The sequence below is a fragment of the Chrysemys picta genome, chromosome 3 (assembly GCF_011386835.1).
Source record: "Chrysemys picta bellii isolate R12L10 chromosome 3, ASM1138683v2, whole genome shotgun sequence".
NCBI lineage: Eukaryota > Metazoa > Chordata > Testudines > Emydidae > Chrysemys > Chrysemys picta.
In genome coordinates this window covers 100,695,522-100,715,859 of record NC_088793.1, presented here as the reverse complement: position 1 = coordinate 100,715,859, position 20,338 = coordinate 100,695,522, and the positions used below count along the sequence as shown (strand labels likewise).

Below are 20,338 nucleotides of genomic sequence, written 5' to 3'. Positions count from 1 at the left end.
AACATGGTCAGACCCTTTTATAGCCATCTTTGTGAATGTCTTTAATAAAAAATTAAAGACACATGCTCTGCCTGATTCCCCATAGAATGAATTAAAAAGCATAACTGGATGGGTCCAGTTTCCTTGTGGAGTTTGGATGCAATGCAAAATCTTGCAAAATACTGCTTCCAGTCTGTCCAATCTGAAGGTTTGTCAAAACTGAAGTTCTCTGGATCATTGAAGAGTGGCATGTTGATGAGATTGAGCCTACAATCTGTTGTTTTGTTCTTTCAGTTTGCAACCTTTGTTCCTTTCCTTCTGTTTCTGTCCTCCTCTGGCATTAGTTTTCTTTTGACACCATATTATATACACCTTGTATATGGTAGGTTGCAGGGCTGCTACTAGCAGACGTCTGTACCAGATATGGATTGGCTTCAATGCTTCCTTCCCATCAGGGATGTGTTCACCTTAAGAAACTTTAATGTACCACCAGGAATGGCTGTTATGAGTTATGAGATATGTTACACATGGTGCCACCTCATGGCTGAACAGTATAAACCAGTTTAGCATACCATTACACCTATTGTGGTTCTTTGAGACCTATTGGTTTCATTTCCATTAAATTCCATCTGATTTTTTTCCATAAGGGAAAACATTTTACCTTATGAAGCATTTCATTCTCTTCCTTTCCCCAGACTCTGCATGTTCTCCTGTGATTTCTCTCCTTTTCAGTACATCCTTGTTTAGATACCTGCCTCTACATCCATTTGCTATAAATTGATTTTTTGCAGAAGGATCTTCCAGGCCTCAGAAGAGTAATGTAAAAGACTGAAATATGAACAAAACAATATGTGTGCCAGATTATCATAAGTGTGGTCCACAGACTGCCAGTTATGGTGTACTTTTGCTCCTTGCTGTTGAAACCATTGACTGGATAAAGTGTCAGATGAGTGCCTTCTATTTTAGGAATTGGTTTTCAGTGCCATTTGGTTGATCTTTGGCCAATACATGGGTAACAACAAGGCCCTGGAGTTAATATAGTTGCAGTACCTATCATTGATGTGGAGAGACAATTGACAGAAATGCACAGGACCTCTGAGAGCTCAGAATACAGCATGTTTTAGATAAGCTGGAGATTCTGATGGGGTCAGAAGAGAACTTCAGATATTGTATCAAAACAAATCAATGGAAACATTGAAATGAAAAATAAAGGATTATTTTCCAATATCTATATCGTATAAACCCATCTTCATCTCAGTATACAGTGCAATTCACTGAAGAGCCATTCTGCAATACCTGAAAGAGTGCTCTGATAACTATTGAGAAGTGGTACATTATTCCTTTTAAAAATTATTCCTTCAAACACTATGCACAAATGAATATAGAAGATGCTTTTAGAAATCCACTGCCCTGGGCACCAGCATCTATCTATCCATCCATCCACTTATCTCGCAGTACCACAATCACTACATGAAGCAACAAATGTTGAGGTTTTTAATTATTTCCATGTTCTGCCATTAAAAGGTGTCAGTTTGATTCACATCTAGTTAGTTTATTTATTCTAATATTGTTTGACTTTAGAATTCAAATGAGAAATATTTTATTTTTTTCCCTTTACAATCCTTTAAAACTGTAAAAATCTACTCCTATGATTTTTTACATGGGATATTATCATGGCCACTGAAAATTTGCAACCCTGTAGGCTTTTTAGTTTGATAGAATACAAGAAAAAGTCACTTTTTTCCCAATTTTGTTTCATTCATATTTTCTTTTCCCCAGAGAGATGGCAAAGCGAGGACAGCCCCCGAACCTGCTTACAGACAGCCCCCGAACCTGAAGCAGATACTCACTAACAACTACACACCACACCATAGAAAAACTAACCCAGGAACCAATCCCAGTAACAAACCTCGTTGCCTACTCTGTCCCCATATCTACTCTAGCGTCACCATCAGAGGACCCAAACACATCAGCCACACCATCAGGGACTCATTCACCTGCACACCTATTAATGTGATATATGCCATCATGTGCCAGCCATGTCCCTCTGCCATGTACATTGGCCAAACCAGACAGCCTCTACGTAAAAGAATAAATGGACACAAATTGGACATCAGGAATGGTAACATACAAAAGCCAGTAGGAGAACACTTCAATCTCCCTGGACATTCTATAACAGATTTAAAAGTAGCCATACTTGAACAAAAAAACTTCAAAAACAGACTTCAAAGAGAAACTGCAGAACTAAAATTCATTTGCAAATTTAACACCATTAATTTGGGCTTGAATAGGGACTGGGAGTGGCTGTCCCACTACAAAAGCAACTTTCCCACTCCTGGCATTGACACCTCCTCATCAATTATTGGGAGTGGACTCCATCCACCCTGATTGAATTGGCCCTGTTAATACTGGTAAGGTAACTCCCATCTCTTCATGTGTCAGTATAATAATGCCTGCATATGTAATTTTCACTCCATGCATCTGAAGAAGTGGGTTTTCTACCCACAAAAGCTTATGCCCAAATAAATCTGTTAGTCTTTAAGGTGCCAGCGGACTCCTCATTGTTTTAATGCCTATGTTGGCTGTTGGGGAGGCCAGGAAATATTTTGCAGGATGCATGAAGCGTGCTCCTGCTTTGATCTTTGGAAACGATGTTGAGGTCTGGGTTGTAGTTGCGTTGCCAGCAAGAGGAGGAGGACACTGGAATCTCATCAGTGAAACTTCTTGTGTACATGGGATGCAGAGCTTTCTGAGCAACTGGCCCTCAGATTTGGAATTCTCCTGGAAGCAAACAGGGTCACCATGAAACTCAGTATCTTCAAAATAAAATGCAAAACCTACATTTTACTTGAACCCAACCTTCAAAGAACAAAACCACAACACTCCTAGCTGCCTTCCACACTCTAGTTCCTGGCTGACTGGAGGCGGGGGAGGAGGGAGTGGAATACATATGTCTTGTGTACATTTCATAATTATGTGAGATTCTCAAATATGATGGTGTTAGGTACCATATAAGAACCAAGAAATACAATAAAATTTTAGGCCTGTGACAAAATCCAAAATCAGATAAAACTGGGCTACTCTAGGGTTTTGTTTCAAAAGTTTCACAGACCTAGATCCCTAACCTCTCCAGATATCAGAAAGCTACGTGTGCCTCTAGTCTTTAGTCTCCCCAGAAGTAGCCATAATATCTCTGTGCCAACCTAACAGATGGGCATGAACATAGACAGCCACAAGCCTGTATACTGTACATGCACTAATGGAGTGTGTAAAATTCCCAGTTGGAAAGATTGAGACAGTTATCTCTGATGTGGAGTATGAGAATGTGCATTGCAAATCAAGGCCTGCACTGAATTAACGTTCACAATCCAAACTTACTCCCCAAGCCTCAAAATAATAATAATGTTTCTCTTTTACCAGAGAGATGGGAAAAGTTGGAGAGATTACACACAATTCTGGTTCTCAATACAAGGCCTCTGGAAATGTGTATGGCACTAGGCATGAATTTGCTGCTACCCAAAGTGAAGCCAGAGGCTCTGTAAACCAGCCAAGTAGAATAGAATTAGGTCAGCTGTCTGAGGAGTACTTCTGATGTGGAAGTTACACATTAAAAGATTAAAAGAACTTAATCGCGATTAATCGCACTGTTAAACAATAATATTTATTTAAATATTTTGGATGTTTTCTACATTTTCAAATATATTGATTTCAATTACAACACAGAATACAAAGTGTATGTGCTGGCTGCCGCTTCCCACAGCCCCCATTGGCCGGGAACGGCGAACCGCGGCCACTGGGAGCTGCGGGCGGCTGTGCCAATGTAAACAAACTGTCTCGCGGCCCGCCAGCGGATTATCCTGATGGACCGTGTGCAGCCCATGGACTGCAGGTTGCCCACCACTGGTCTAAAGACATCTTATTGACCTTTCTGAAGAGGTTTTTATTGGCTTATCCATTTGTTTTGTTAAATGTCAAGCTTTAGAGCGGCATGATGCAATAGTTGGTTCCTTGTCTGTGTAATTGCTGATCACCTTGAAGTATCCAGAACTCATTGAAATCATAGGAGGAAAATAGATGCTAAAATAATACTACATCCAGTGGCATTTCACATAGCAAATGCAGTGGAGTTTGCCAAGACACTTTATTAGTCACTGCAGAGTAAAAGAGGCTCTGTCAAGTAAGGTTCTTGGACTTTATGCCCAAGACAGGACTGTCATGCTTGCAAACGTATGGGTTTGCCCACATTGTGAATAATGTCAATAAATGGCTCTTCTATGGCACTTTCCATCCAGGGATTTCAAAGTGTTTTAGATACAGTATATTCCTCCATTGGTTCATACAATACCCCTGTGAGATAGGTACGTTTTACTGTATCCATTTTAAAGATGGGTAAACTGAGGCACTGAAAAGGGTAATGAATGACCAAGTCCCACATCAAAGCCAAGAACTGTTACTAGTGGTGGCTCTCAGACCTCCACTCTAACTTCTAGATCATGCACCTGCCATCACGCTGTGCTTGACTGTGATGTCACGGGACTGTACTTTGAAAGGAGTGGGGCAGAGGGGGCTGCAACTTTTTCTAAAAACTATTTTAAAAAATCTAAAGGTATGTTTTGAAAAATGCATTTTGCATTTCAGTATTGTGCACATTGAGATAGTAAATGCACATGATGCATTTTGCAGATCTGCTCCTCAAATTTGTGCCCACATTGTCTGGTTTCTTTGACGTTATGGGGGTATCAGAGCAGACAGCTTGTGGACAGCGGGCACCAGAAATCTCTCTGCTCTTCTGTTCTGCTGTAGCACCTCAAAGGAATAGGATGGCATGGATGAAATTTTGTAATTTCCTCCCTGAACCTTTTGCACCCCATACAAGGCCATTTCCCACCATGGGCATCTGGGAGGGAGCTGTCCTTGTTTGTAAAGAAAGAGGAGCCATATCCCTTTCCCGCCTCTGCACCAACCCATATCCCTTTGCCTGAGGGAGCTTTTGGAGGGATCAGGACTTCCAGAAGGGCAGTGAAGTTTGGCACTGCGCCTTACTCCTATGCAAGGCTGTGCCTGAATCTACCCTAAAGAATAATCACTGCAAAATATTCAATATGCTGCGTTTGTCAAGTCCCCAGCTGCTGTATTGTTTTAGCTCCCCTGAAGTCAATGGAGTTATGACAATTTGTACCAGCTCCCTGTACTGCACTCACCACCACTTTATCTTCTTCTGCCACAGTCCCTCCATTTCCTTGGTCTTACTCAAGCTTCCCCTGGATGGGGTCAGAATCTCCCCAGGGAAACCAGCCTTACAGCACAAGAGACACTGACACAGCAGGGCTTCGGGCTGCTGCTGCTTCAAATTTCACAATGCACTGAAGCTTCCACCATCATGGTATTAATAAAATATAATGAGCAATGTCAGTTAACAAGGAACCTGCTGGCACAGTGGCGCTCAAGCTGAAGAAATAAATAAAAGCTTTGTGTGTCTGCTCACCCTGCAGGTACAGTCACTTTTTGGTATTATATATGGCATCTCTTTTAAAAAATAACCTACAGAGAGTTCATTTCTTTTGTAAGAGTCGGGAGTTGGATGTACTCAAAGGCCTCCAATCACAGCAGTCAAACTGAGTGCTGAAAGGGATGCTGTGCTGTTATTGTGTTAATTCACCTAGGCTCAGCAGTGTTTTAATCACGAGATTCTTAGATCTATTGCTATTTTATTCAATGAGCAGTTGTTCTCCCACCAAACAAGCTACAATGTATTTATTACTGCAGCTGTCAAGTGCTTCCTTTACCAGCAATACATACCAATGTTTCTAATGAGGGGACACTTCTCCTAACTGGAGTCTCATTGACTGCCAGCCTAGCCATAATTGTGATGGCCAATTCAGATTTACCAACACTGAACTTACCTCTCTTGTGATTGGGAAATGTAGTGTTTAATAAGGGAAATAATTGGATCATATTGTTAGGAGACACAAAAACTTCATGTGGATTTCCCAAATGCTGGGAAAACATTCAATGATCCCAATAATCCATTTGCACTAAGGTAATTTATACCCCTATTCAGGGTTCTCCTACATCCCTTGAATCTGCTAGTATAAAGGGGATGGTTCATCCACCTAGGAATTACAGGAGCATGGCAGAGGGAACCTGGCCAGACAGCCTCAGTGCTCCAGCTAGTCTCAGCTCCTTGACATCCACTGCAGCCAACCATGGCTATAAACTTAGATTCAGAGTGAGAAGGAAGGATGGAGACCAGTCAGGATGGTGCTTTGTCTTAAAAGTAATTCTGCTGCCAAGGACAGGAGCCAAGCATGCTGAGGGGTGTGGGGGGGAGACAGGTCCAGCAGGAGAAGGGAGTCCCTCTCCTGCCCCCACCTCTGCCCTGGCAGGCCACGCAGAACTCTGTAGAGGGCACTTGACCCCGCATGCTCCCCTACACGTCACCTATGCCCTTGAGCCTCCTCTGGCCAAGGACACCAACATCATCCACCCATGAAGAGAAGAACTCTGATCCCGCAGACTGCTACACACATGCCTAACTTTATTCACATGAGTATTGTATTGAAGTCAATGGGACTACTCATGTGGGTAAAGTTAAGCACATTCATTGGTGTTTGCAGATCAGGACCAAGACAAAGCAGAAAAAGTGAACTGAAGAGGAGAGGAGCCGCAGAACAAACACTCTAAGAGCGCAATTTCCTCTTATTTTCAATGGGAGTCTTGCAGTACTGAATTTCTGCCACTATGTGGGGCTATGTGCAGCTATAAATTAGAATCACTGCTGGGTTTATTCATGTAGGGTGACCAGATGTCCCGATTTTATAGGGACAGTCCCGATTTTGGGGTCTCTTTCTTATATAGACTCCTATTACCCCCAACCTCTGTCCTGATTTTTCACATTTGCTGTCTGGTCACCCTATATTCATGTGAGTCAAGATGGCAGATCTCCCACCAGTAAGGAGGCATGACTGTGTTTTTCTGTATCTTTAGACACTGAGGGGACCCAGAAAGCTGAAGGGGTTCCTTCCTTCTGAGAGCACTTTTAAGGTAAGACAGCACCCAATTTTTTTTCTTTCCACGGCACTGGAAAAGAGAGTGAAGAGCACCTGCTCTGCTTTATGTGGCTTAGATCTGACTTCTCCTCTGGGTCTCTGCAGTAGGTTTCAAAGAAAGGGGCTGGTGAAGGTAGGATACTTGTTTGGGTTAACTCTCATGTGTTCATGCCTCATGAAGCTTTGTGTTCCTCATTAACAGACTGCTTTTTCACACCGAATTCTAGACAAGCAGCATCTAGAAGGACCAGATAAGATCCTTTGATTGTAGCCAAATTAGACAAAATGGAGTAATTCCACACAACACTTATTGATTCTGAGGTCAGAAGGGACCATCATGATCATCTAGTCTGACCTCCTGCACAACACAGGCTACAGAACCTCACCCACCCACTCCTGTAATAGACCCCTAACTTCTGGCTCAGTTATTGAAGTCCTCAAATCATGATTTAAGGACTTCAAGTTACAGATATTCCCCCATTTACACTAGTTTAAACCTGCAAGTGACCCCATGCTGCAGAGGAAGGTGAACCTCCCCCAGGTCTCTGCCAATCTGACTTTGGGGAAAATTCCTTCCCGACCCCAAGTGTGGCGATTATTTGGACTTTGAGCATGTCACACACCATCACTGTTGCTTCATTATTTAGTCAAGAAAGTCATCTTGCTGACTTGTTAGATAGGGATTTGTCTGGCCGACACTGATTTAAGAGATGGCTTAGAAAGACTTCACACTACGAATTAGCTACTGTGCTCATTTCCTTCTATGTAAATTTTAAATATTTATTTTAATATTATTCTGAATATTTTCTCAATGAAAAATGCCTCTTTATTTAAATACAGTGTCTAGTGTTAATATTTTAGGTTAAGTGAATGTGAATTACTACTATGACAGGTAAATAGCAAATTGGTAGTACTGTCAATAGTTTGTTTGGAAAGGATTTGCTCAGAGGGAATAAGGAGAACTTTTCTGACTCCAGCTGAGAGAGAGATAGGAACTGTTGGTTCAAATTTCTACCACTGGCTAGCTTGTCACTTAAAAAAATTGTGACTTGTTTTTGTGGAACAAGTTTTCATTGCAAGCTATTCAGACCTATTTGTAGCTTAATGAGGAGTTTGCAGTACAGTGACACAACTGGCCTTTGTTGAATTCCTGATGTAATTTTTGTTTGTTTGTTTCATTATCTGCCAGTTATGAAGTTAGTTGACTTTGTGGGTCTTGCTCTTCTGCATTCACTCCTCTCTTTTGAACATCCATTATTTTTTTTAATGCCTATTTTTGATAGTGGTCTTCACTGCTGGAATACAATGTCAAACTCTGGTATCCACAATTCAAGAAGGTTGTTGATAAATTGGAGAGGGTTCAGAGATTAGCTAAAGAATAACTAAAGGGTTAGAAAACATGCCTTTTACTGTAATGATAGACTCAAAGAACTCAATCTATTTAGCTTAACAAAGAGAAGGGATGACTTGATTAGTCTGTGAGTATCTGCACAGGGAACAAATATTTGATAATGGGCTCTTCAATCTAGCAGAGAAAGATATAACATGGTCCAATGGCTGGAAGTTGAAGCTAGACAAATTCAGACTGGAAATAAGGTGTAAATTTTCAACAGTGAGGATAATTAACCATTGCACCAATTTACCAAGGGTCATGATGGATTCTCCATCACTGGCAATTTTTAAATCAAGATTAGATGCTGTAGGAATTATTTTGGGGAAGTTCTATGGCCAATGTTATACAGGAGGTCAGACTAGATAATCACAATGGACCCTTCTGGCCTTAGAATCTGTTAATCTATGAGAGATGAGCCCATGTGGATCTGATTGTAAGTATGAGGCCTGAGATGGTAAGCAAGTCCAGGCAGGGACAATTCCCTTATTCTGTGTGTCTACCTAGCACAACGGAACCTGGATCCTTATTGGGGACTCGATACTACAGTAATTCAAATAATAAACAGCAATTTATGTAGCTGTTTTTGAGGTATGTACATGTGAAAAGTGTCTTCACCATTTAAGACTTTTTAGAGATTTATTTTGCACTCAACTCAAATACACTTTGAGTTAAACATTTCTGATTTGATGTGTATATGGTAATATTCAACAAGAGACAGCTTCTCTGACTTGCTTTCAAGATGTATAAAACATTTTCTTTCTTGTTGTCCTACTGCATTTTAACTAGTTTAATATTTGAGCTATGATTCCTTTCTTCGCCTGTTTTCTGGGTGACTATAGGATATATTAACTGATGTGGGTTTCTTTTAAAAACAAGCAGCCTGAATACTGGCTCTTCTGTTTAATAGCACTTTCTATATAATAGGCACAATAGGATCCAGGAGTAACTGTTAGTATTAGTGAAGTTACAGGGATGAATTCAGCCAATTGTGTAACATACTTCTATATTAATGCTTCACTGATGGAGATCTCTTCTAGAGGATGATACGGTACAATGTTAACATATACTATTGTTGCCCAATCTTTAGATTGTATATTAATTATATTGATTACTTAAAAATCCCCAGTTTTCATTTGAGGGTTGACAGGTTTTTGTCCCAAGATCAGGCCCAGTATTATTTAAACACTCATACTATAAGAACTCTTCTATATTTACAAATATAGTTTATTACTACATTTAGCATAGTCATAAACACCCCAACTCAGTACGATAGACCGAGATACTACAGAATGTACATCTGCACACCCATAGACTCCCACCATCTCCTGTAGAACAACCTGAAATGTTAGCCGACTTCTTCCTCATCACCACCATCACCTTCCCCATCATCACCAGTGGCCATCATTCTGGCACCTCCCAAGGACTACATCTCTCTCTCCCACCGCCTCTTGGCTGGGATGCCACTTTTATAATACATGACGCCGCTATGTTCGATACATATTCAATAGGGGATTTTTTCCCTTTTCCTTATTTGTATTTCCTCACCTTACTAATGTTGGAGTGTCTTTTTCCTATAGGTTAGTATATCATTGATCTCAACTTGTTATCATATACATCAATTCGTTACCATGGCCCTTTTGTGATTAGGTATCACATTTGTTATTTCTGCCCTGACTGGTTATTTCGGTTCTTTCCAAGTTGTGGTGTACCCGTTAAGTTTAAAAGGATATGAACTTAGGAAAGCCCCTATGGCAACCTGTTTTAATGCATCCTCTATGTTAAATGTTGCAGCCATATATCAACCTTATGCTTTAGCTCATCACCATCTATCTAGGTGAAAGGTCCCAAACATACGTATGATAACTTTGCCTTAGCTCAACATACAGGATGTGGCCTGTAGATCCCTTGTGTTACAGCCAAAATATACTCTAATATAAACCTATTATAATAAAACCCATAAGAAAATAAGAAACTTATAGAAAAGATATGAAGCAAGCAGGCTAGCCTTAAATGTATCTCATGTACCTGTTATGTATGTCAGTTCATTGCCAGGACACTTCTGTGGTTGAATTATATACCTGTGGTCAGAACTCTCCCTTAAACTCTATTTTCAGCTCCCCAAATACTTGGGGTTTTCCGTTGGGCCGTTTATCTGTTTAAAGTGCATAGGCCTCAAGCCTTATGCTAACTTGCTGAAGCTAATGTCTTACAGAATACAGGCCTATAGGTTCCTTGCATTACTGCTCAATACAGTATAATGCAAAGCAGCAAAATAATAAAGGCAAGCTAGCTCACTGGGCTACAGTAGCAGTGAATATAACCAAGGCAAACTAGCCCACACTATATAGTCAAAAATTAAATTGACCCAGGTACGTCATTCGGGGGTGTGAAAAATCCACACTTCTGAGTGACATAGCTAAGACAAACTAACCCCCACTGTAGGCCGAGCTATTGCCTCTCAGGGAGGTGGATTAACTCTGCCGATGGGAGACCCCCTCCTGTCACTGTAGTGTTTCCAGTGTAGACAAGCCTCAGTTCTTCAGGGGTCAGAGCTCTGCTTACTCAGACTCCCATGCTGAGTGTTGGCTGGCACATTGTTCAGTTTCACATCAGAGATCCCATATGGCATGAGTGGGTGTGTGATTGTGACAGAAAGAAAACATGAACAATGTGAGTAATGTCACTCAGCATTGCTATATGTCGCAGAAGGGACTTGCCGAATCAGGACACTGAAAAACCACCTTCAGGTAGTAGATAATTCAGTGCTCTATTCAGCATCAGTAACTGGTAGCCAGTGAGACCCTTCCAAGCAAAGGAGCATTTTCATTGACTACCAGTACTTGGAATTCATCCCAGCAAACCTCCATTTCTTTCTAAAGCTGTAACCCCACTTTCCCATCTAGTATGTATAGCCTGAGGTATGGTCATGATTGGGTCACCATTTTGAAGCCTGTGAGTGTTGGCTGTAGCAACTACTTAAAAAAGCAAAAGCAAACAAAAACCGGGTAGATATAAAAGCTGCCTGAACTATAATCATGATGACAAAAAGTATAAAATACAAACAAACAAAAAAGATTGCAAAAACAATATCCAAAGTTCCAGGAAACCCTGGCAATTCTGCGCTGAATTGAAAGATGAGAACAAAAGAAACTGAGTGCATGCTTCTTTCTCAGTTATATTCTAATTCCCCAAGATGTTGCAGAGGTCTAACAGAGCCTGTGCCAATATCACATATGTGTATTTCAATAATAGATAGAACAAAGCTAGTTAACACTGTGGTATTTCCTCTGAATTGTCTTGCTTTTATCAGTTTAGTCAATGACTATATTGATTTTTTTTAAACATAGGCCTTTGTATTTAATTAACTTCTGTTTTTAATGTAGTTATTATACAAGTTCACCTCACTGTGTTCAGACTCCTAGACTTTAAGGTCAAAAGGGACCATCATGGACATCTAGACTGACCTCTGCACATCACAAGCCACAGAACCTCACTCACCCACTCTTGTATTAGACACCTAATGTCTAGCTGAGTCACTGAAGTTTCAAATCATGGTTTAAAGACTTCAAGTTACACAGAATCCACCATTTACACTTGTTTAAACCTACAAGTGTTTTGATTAAACAAGTAACCTGCTCATTTTTTTTTGATAAGGTGAAACCTGCTGCTGTTTTGGAAATTCGGTCCGTGGAATTAGGTCTGTTTAGTTTAGAAACCCATTCTCTGCATTTCACAGTCAGACACAATCAGGCATATGAGGGTGCCAATATTTTTATAAATATCACCCTAGAAAGAAAAACAGCAGAAAGTGGTTGAAGTATTTATTTTTAATAAAAATTCTGTCTGTCATCAGAGTTTTATTGCTCTGGCTATGGGCCTGAGCAAATGAGTTAATAAAATATTGGCTTTGTTTTTATATTTGTGGCCAAATTTACATGCACAATCTGTTAATAATGGAGAGCTTAGGTTTCCAATTAGACAACCAGTTTATAAAAGAAATGGACTCCACATTCTTTTACAGGCTATGTCATTGGTAATTTTGGATCAAAAACATTTCTAAAAAAAAGTTGGAAAAAGAAGAGTTCAGTCTAATAAAGGTATAGACTCGACTTTTCAGAAGTGACTAGTGATTTTGGGCACCTCCATTTTTGTGTACTCAGCCTGACACACTAACAGGAACTGATTTTTGAGAAAGTGCTGAGCACCCATCTTCTCATTAAGGTGTCTCAAGCTCAAACTCACTGGTCACTTCTAAAAATTAGGTCTAAGGCTCTGCAGCTGTGCATGTTCAGTCTCCTGATAACTTAATGAGCATAGCTGGGCTGCATCCGCTGTATTGCCAACCTGATTGACTGAGGAAGGTAGCAGGCTTGTTCTTAAACCCAGCAGCAGTTTGGTGATTGCTCCAAGCATTTGCCCACAGCTGCAATAGCTCCTGCCTTGGATCCAGCCCTGCCTTGACTTACTCCAGGCAAGCTGACCTTGTGTCTGGCATCAGACTCCTGCTGTAACCACTAGGCATAACTGCTCATGTCCCAGGTCTTTGACACAGATTAGAAAAAATTAGTTATCTAAATAGTTAAGTTAAAGAGATACCAGTTGAGCCAAAACCTGTCCTCTGCATGTTAACTGCAAAGGGAGTGGTGCGCATTTATTTAAGGGCAATGTTTGGCCTTTTGAAGTTTGATCTCTCTCCAACCCAAGTCCAAGCTCTAGAGTGCAAGCTCATGAATTCTAAGATTGAGGCAACTCTATAACTTGTTCCAGATATACTCCATAACTTGTATGTGCAAATGAGCGCACCCAATGTAGTTTGAGACTCAATACCTGGGCAATCTCTGCACCTAAGGTTACATTTATCCCTGATGCAACTGTATGTGGTGAAACACTGACCCCATGGAGTCAATGAAGGTTTTTCCATTGATTTCAGTTGGGCCACGCTTTCTTCTATTGACTTCTGTGGATTTACATAAGGGAAGAATATGACCCATAACTATCATGCCAGTAAGACTCATGTATGCATAGCCATTTATTTAGCAATTGTCACTTCCATTACACATACAGTGCTGTCCATTTGCTTATGTATTTTCATGATTGGAGAATTAGAAAAAACTATTTCCCCCTGCCTTTGTTTACTTCTGTTCTGCTAAGCCTGTACATTTCTGGCAGCATTTCTGACAGGCATGCCTCTTGTGTACAGCCCCTTACCTGCACAGAAAGTTACTCCACCTTGTAGAAGGAGAATTAGTAGCTTCATGGCAAGTGTCTTGTCTTTGTATGAAGTGCCAAGCACACCTTGGGAACTATAAAATAACAGGCTAGACAAATTTGTTCTGATGCTATGTATATTCTATATCTACAATATATATTTCTGAATCTGTTGTCATTTCCTTTACTCCTAAAATTCCCCTTTTATAGCCTTTTGAAGGAGGATTTGGGGCTGGGAAAGGGGAGGAAAGGAACATATTAAAAAAGATCTACAAATATCCAAATATTTGGCCCCATATCTGAACCATATCTCACAAATCACTTAGCACTAGCTGAAAATACTGAATCATTTAAAAATGCAAACATTGAATGCCATCCCCAGGTACACCGTGGAAAAAACACCACAAGGGTCTGATTCTAATCACATTTCAAGTCTTCTCTGAAGCCAGTGAAGGGAATTACATTACTGGTAATGGTGTGAGTGAGACAAAATCAGACCCTGAATGTCTGCAATGAATTAAGCTTTTTAGACCATTTAATTTCAGCAACTTTGATCACAAGAGCTGCTCTTAGCAACAGCTGCTGAGCAGGGCCGGCTCTAGGATTTTTGCCACCCAAAGCAAAAACAATTTTGGCCGCCTCCCCCTTCTTTAATTACCCCACCCCCGGCCCCGCCTCAACTCCGCCCCTTCCCCAAATCCCCAGCCCTGCCTCCTCCCCGCAGGCTCTCAAGCCTAGGAGGGAGAGAGGGAGGGGGAGAAGCGGCGCCCGCGCCGAGGCCGCTTGGGATCTCCCCCTCCCATCCCAGGTTTGAGAGCCTGGGAGGGAAGGGGAGACTCCGAGTGGCCGCGGCGCGGGTGCCGCTTCACCCCCTCCCTCCCAGGCTCCCAAGCCTGGGAAGGAGGGGGAGCAGCAGCGTGCGAAACGGCCGCTCGGGATCTCCCCCTCCCTCCCAGGTTTGAGAGCCTGGGAGGGAGGGCGAGTAGCGGCGCGCGAATCAGCTGTTTCACGCGCTGTGGCAGCAGCAGCGGAGGTGAGCTAGGGTGGCCGGGGCACATTTTTAGGGGCAGCATTCTGGCACTGGCCATGCCGCCCCTAAAAATGTGCCGCCCCAAGCACCAGCTTGTTTTGCTGGTGCCTGGAGCCGGCCCTGCTGCTGAGCTTCACATTCACTGTTGCCAATCAGATAGATGTCATCTTCTCTGCATACCAAAGGATGTGAACCTTATTATACCTCTACCCCGATATAACGCGACCCGATATAACATGAATTAGGATATAACGCAGTAAAGCAGCGGCTCCGGGGGGGGCGGGGCTGTGCACTCTGGCAAATGAAAGCAAGTTCGATATAACGCGGTTTCACCTATAACGCAGTAAGATTTTTTTTTTTTTGGCTCCCGAGGATGGCGTTGTAATGGGGTAGAGGTGTACCTCCAATAATACCACCTAACATTGTTTCCATGTTCCTTTTCCATATGGTATTTCATGTGATCTGTCATTTTACTGGAAAACTGCAATGGCAATGAGACAACACAGAGGAAACAAGGAAGAGGGTTAGTACTGGCCAGTTACAGCAGAAGAGTTCACACTAGAGAGACCTTTCCCCCCAGAAATTGTTATTGAAGTGGACCCACGTGTTAATCCCATTTAACAGGATGTATGTACACAGTGCTGGGCAGCAGGCCTGACAAAGTAAGAGTCAAAGGCATTTAGAAGATGAAACGACATATGCTGCAACTTTTAAAAGATTGTGGTATAATAATAGTACTTTGCACTTCTCGAGCTCCTTGTAGCCAAGGCTTTCAAAGTCCTTTCTCACAAATGAGATGAATCAAGCCAGGGTGGTTTTGCTTTAATAAAAACTCATTATATGCTGGCTTTGCACAACCAATTATTGGCATTCATGACCTTTTGGAAATATACAGTATTTTACCAAGTTTCCCTTGCTCATTAGTATTGCTCAGACTAAAAAAGTGTTTTACTTTTTCCTCTCTAAACAGAAGTAAGAATAACCTACTAATAAACTCCCCACAATGGGAGTAGAAAAACCAGATCTGCTGTGCCAACATATTGCAAACTGCTCATCAGCAGCTGCTTGTGGTCTGCCAGGGAAGATAGGGGAGAAGAGGAATAGTTCTTTACTGTTCCAGGAATTAGAAACATTAGTGACAAGAAAAATATGGTTTAAACAAGAAAATGATTAAAGACTAAAGGCCAGCCTCTGATTCAGCTTATATTGGTGTAAATCTAAAGTAACTCAAAATCAACAGAGCCACACCAGTGTAAGTAAGAACAGAATCAGGTCCCAAGATTACTTGTTTTGTCCCTATTTCCTCCCTCTAAATGGCAGGTGAAATGGCATTTGGCATACACAGCTGCATTTTCCCTTGTTTTAAAGCATACACAGATGACTATTTAACAAGTTCCAGTCTTTCAGTGTGGCTGTGGAAAGGCAATTTTTTAATCTTGACTGGCAAGCCCTTGGCAAACTAGCAATCAAAGGCAGCCACCATCAATTTCAATAAAAGATTGTTGGGGGTCTGAACACAGATGGGATCATATATTCCACTCCGTATCCAATGCCTCTATCTTCTACTTTGTCCCACAAAGCAAAGAGCTGCCAAGTCATAACTGGCATCACTGAATTAAATAATTAGCACTTTAATAAGGACTGGTAATTGCTGTAGGTGCTGTGAGACCTCACAGACTGGCCTTTTCTCTCCCTTAGTGCAGCTGTTGGTTGGCAGGCAGCTGCTCTTCAGTGACTTGATGGCTTCTCAAATCAGTCCCGGTGATTCCACCTCAGAGAGCACTATTTCCTCTGAGTCAGTACGCACCAATGCCCCAAAATGATGGGAGCACTGCCCTGGCCAGAAGTACCGCATCTGGGGCTAGTCTGCCCTACAGGGCCAACTCGCCATCTTCTCTGCTCTTGCATCTCCCTTGCTGGGAGATAAACTATGCCCATCCCTTCATTGGCACACTGGGTTGGAAGTCTGACTCCTTACACCTTTCCCCGTGTAGTGCACATGTGCAGGGGATGCATAATTTACCCAAATAATGTTTTGCTATGAATTTTATCTGTCAATAGCCTGCCAGTCAACTCCAGCAACAAGGAACTCAGAGCGTTGGCAGATGTCTATCTGGAAAAGACTCTCTGCACAGTGAATTCAAAAACCATTGCCTATCATGCAAGGAAATGATCTAACACTAGGCACCAGGCCATTGTGATCAGCAGGGTACTGCCAATGGTGCCAAGCCCTCAATTATTTCCTCCCTGATAGGCAGCAGAAAAACAGAAAAATGTTCAAAAGTTCCATATAGCTGGAGCCAGCAGCTGTGTATTCCCGTTACATCTTGTAACATCACTGTGATGGAGAGGGTTGTTTTTTGGGGATGTGGGACTTGGCAAGCCCAGGGTTCAGACTCCTGAGATGCCTGAGAGAAGCCAATGTAACAAAGATTAAGTTGGTGAAAACTTGATAACCTTGATTTTTTTAATAAGCTAATATTCTGACATTAGTCAGATGAAAATTGTATTTTGAAATGTAATGATTGACAAAGTTGACCACAGCAGTTTGGTTTTAATAGCTTTGGTGTCGGGTTGGGGTGCCGGTGGCATGGTCCAACCTCAAGATAAGAAAAAATAAAATGTCGATTGCATTTAGAATCCACTCTGTGTGCCTGGCTGTTTTAGCAAACATGGCCAGTTGCTCTTGACTTAGACATATAACTACTAAACACACACCAAAGAGCTTTTCATCATGCTTTATCTGTGCATCCCCATTCCATTCCAACCTGTTGTACTATTTAACAGTGACACCATAACTCTGTATAGTATGGAGTCCTGTTGAGCTTCAGTTTTATGATAAATTTGCATACACTTTGGAGACCTTTGTAGTTTCTCATAACACAATGTGCAGTTAGTTATGGATGGAGTCCCTCTATCCAAATTTCACACACTCAGATAACTGTATGTCACCGGCTGCATTAGACCCAATCCATTGCCATGCTAAACAGTCTGGTCAGAACCTTATGAGTCAGTAGCTACATCTACCTCCTCTCTGGACTTATTACTGACTAGTGGATCCTGCAAGGTCTTTTGATTCCAGAGATATCATTCAGCGGTTCTTTGTCAGACTAGTTGCTGAATCCATTCAGTCTTGTTAGTGTCTCCAACTTCTATGAAAGAACGTTGCCAAATTTAACTTTGAATTACGTATCTCCATGTGTGAGCTGGAGGGGTCATGGCTTTTGGAGCTCATAAAGGAGGATTTTTTTTTTAATAGAAACAAAGACTCTAGCTCTCTTTTGCTGTGAAAATATCTTTAAAATGTTAACCAATCTAAAATGATGCAACTGATTGCTAGGACTGAAAGGAATATGTAGCTGGGATCCACGTCTAAAGAAGGAGGCTGAGGAGTCCTAAAGATCGCTCTGACAGATACATTTGATGTAGAATTCTGTTTGGAGTCTATCCCAAAGAATTCTCACTAGCAACCTCCGGAATCCTAAGGGTGACCCTCCTGTACGTAGTGGTGCATAACCGTGGGCAGAAGTTAATTACATTCCAATGGGAGGTGGCAAACAATTGTCTCACACACACCCATCCGAAAATTCTACAGCTAGCTCTGCTTGTATAAAACGTTCAGCTGTCCTGAGCAAGCCACTGCTGCTGCAATGATGACAGCTGCAAGGGGTATTTCCTTGAGTTCCCCACCAGTCTCTCTAGGTGTGTATGGGGACTGGGGGGATGCACCACTTAGCCCCTATGAATCACCTCTTGCTACCCCATTTTACTCAGGGAATATTGTATTTATCACAGACTGATGTGGGTAACTTTTGTGGGAGCCCTTAATTAAAATGTTGGTGACACATCATTGTATTTGCCTTAGAGGTTGATGATGTCCATCTATTAATATTTTTTTCATATACAGCCAATCAAACATACAATCAATACTCTGGGGCTAGCAGCCGAACTGACCTTTGATACTGTGTTATTGTTATAGAGCACTGTAAATTTATACAGCACTTTACAATCATAAATACACAATCTCTGTCCCAAAGAAGGTCATAACAGTTCAAAATGGTGTGTGGTGATAAAGTAGCTTATAAGGAAGATGTTGAATTGAGGCTGATAAAATATTCATTGGTGATTAGAGAATTAACCACAAGTACAAAAGACAGGCGGCTTAATTCATCCTGAAGTCACAAAAGATCCGCTAATGCCACTATCTCGGTGTTGCCTAGATTAAAAGAAATCCAGTGTGTGAAATGGTGACATTGCTAGTATTCCGGCCCCAGTACATTCTACCTCAGGAGTACTACAGATCAGTTACTACCCTAAATATACACACATGCAGTGTAGGTCCCATCCTACCTAGAGTAAAATCTGGGTGCGCATGCAAAACACTATGTACTAGCATAGGCGCTGGAGCCGGGATGATGGGGTGCTGCCACACTCCTTGGCTTAAAGTAGTAATAACAGCCCAAATACCCATTTCAGCACCACCACTATAAAAATTGTTCCAGCACCCCTGTGTACTAGGGCAGTGAGGTAGAAGGAGGCATATTCAGTGAGGCCTATCTTTAGAGCATAGCAACCTGGCATGGGACCCAGTCAGTTCCGCCAGCCCAAGTTCTTCTGTTCCAGTTGTCTCTGCTTGTTAGGACTCATGAGCATCCCTCAGAGTTGTACTTTCTCCCACCCCCAACCTCACATCATGTATACTTAAGGTCCTGCTTGAATCGTGGGATGATCTTCAAATAATTGCAGCTGAGTCGCAGACAAGACATGAAAAATCACAGAAAAGTAATAATGGAACTTTATTAATAGTGGTAATTTGGAAAAGCCAGAGTAAACTTGTTTGTTTAAGAAAAAATTGCTGGAACAATATAAACACTCAAGTATTATGTTATGCCTGCTAATTTTTTGATAACCAGACATTTTGCTGTAACTATATTACATTCATTAAAAATAAAAAGTGACCAGTACAATATATAAAATGCAGAAGACTAAAAGTCTTAACACAACTACTGTAGAAATAGTCCAGCCATTTTAACCTTTTACATTTCACAGGCATTGAATGTTAGTGCAGTACTAATTGCATATTCAAAATGCATGCAACATTGCAGACTGTGCAAAGTAAGCTAATTAAAAGGAAAATTGCAGTGGAAACCTAATATTGTGGGATCTGCAATTTCCACATTATCACGAATGAAGCGGGGCCTTATGTATACTAGATTTTTGAGGAATCTTGAAGCTCTGTGCAACCAGAGGAGCATGTGGCTCTGGAAATGAAACTGATGGACATGCATTAAAAGAATGTGTGTAACAGATGAATCTCTGACAGCAGATCTGCCAAGTCAAGCCATTTTTAATCAAACTGGCGGAATATTCACCTGCTATTTCATTTAACCACAGTTTCTACAGTTCCACTTGGGACAGCAGTTTAGTTGGCAATGTTAATTTGGTGCGGCCAATGGCATCTTTTATTTGTGTTTTCATGCTTGGAAAGCACCATAGAATTCAGGGCTCTGTTTTTTCCCGTTAAGAGCCAGGTTGTCCTTGGGCCTTATGGATATGTGGGATGGGAGAGGGCTCAAGCAGCCTTCCCTTCCTACCCTTTCCATGCTCCTGTCAAGAACCAGGGATAATCATTTCAGTATCTGTGTTCAGGGGACACTGCAGAGACTTTTCCTTCCATGC

At 41.6% G+C, this 20,338-nt stretch overlaps 1 protein-coding gene across 4 annotated transcripts in view; it reads left to right on the top strand.

The window, feature by feature from the left end:
* Window positions 1-20,338, top strand: part of MSH5 (mutS homolog 5) — a 210,006-nt gene that overhangs the window by 71,382 nt on the left and 118,286 nt on the right. For 3 of the 4 annotated variants that reach the window (XR_010599648.1, XM_065588636.1, XM_065588635.1), the window contains exon 2: window positions 6,967-7,023. The gene's annotated coding sequence lies outside the window, so the exon portion shown is untranslated. Of the gene's footprint in view, window positions 1-1,758; window positions 2,897-6,966; window positions 7,024-20,338 lie in introns of those variants that run through there. The other variant, XR_010599649.1, reaches the window with a different exon arrangement.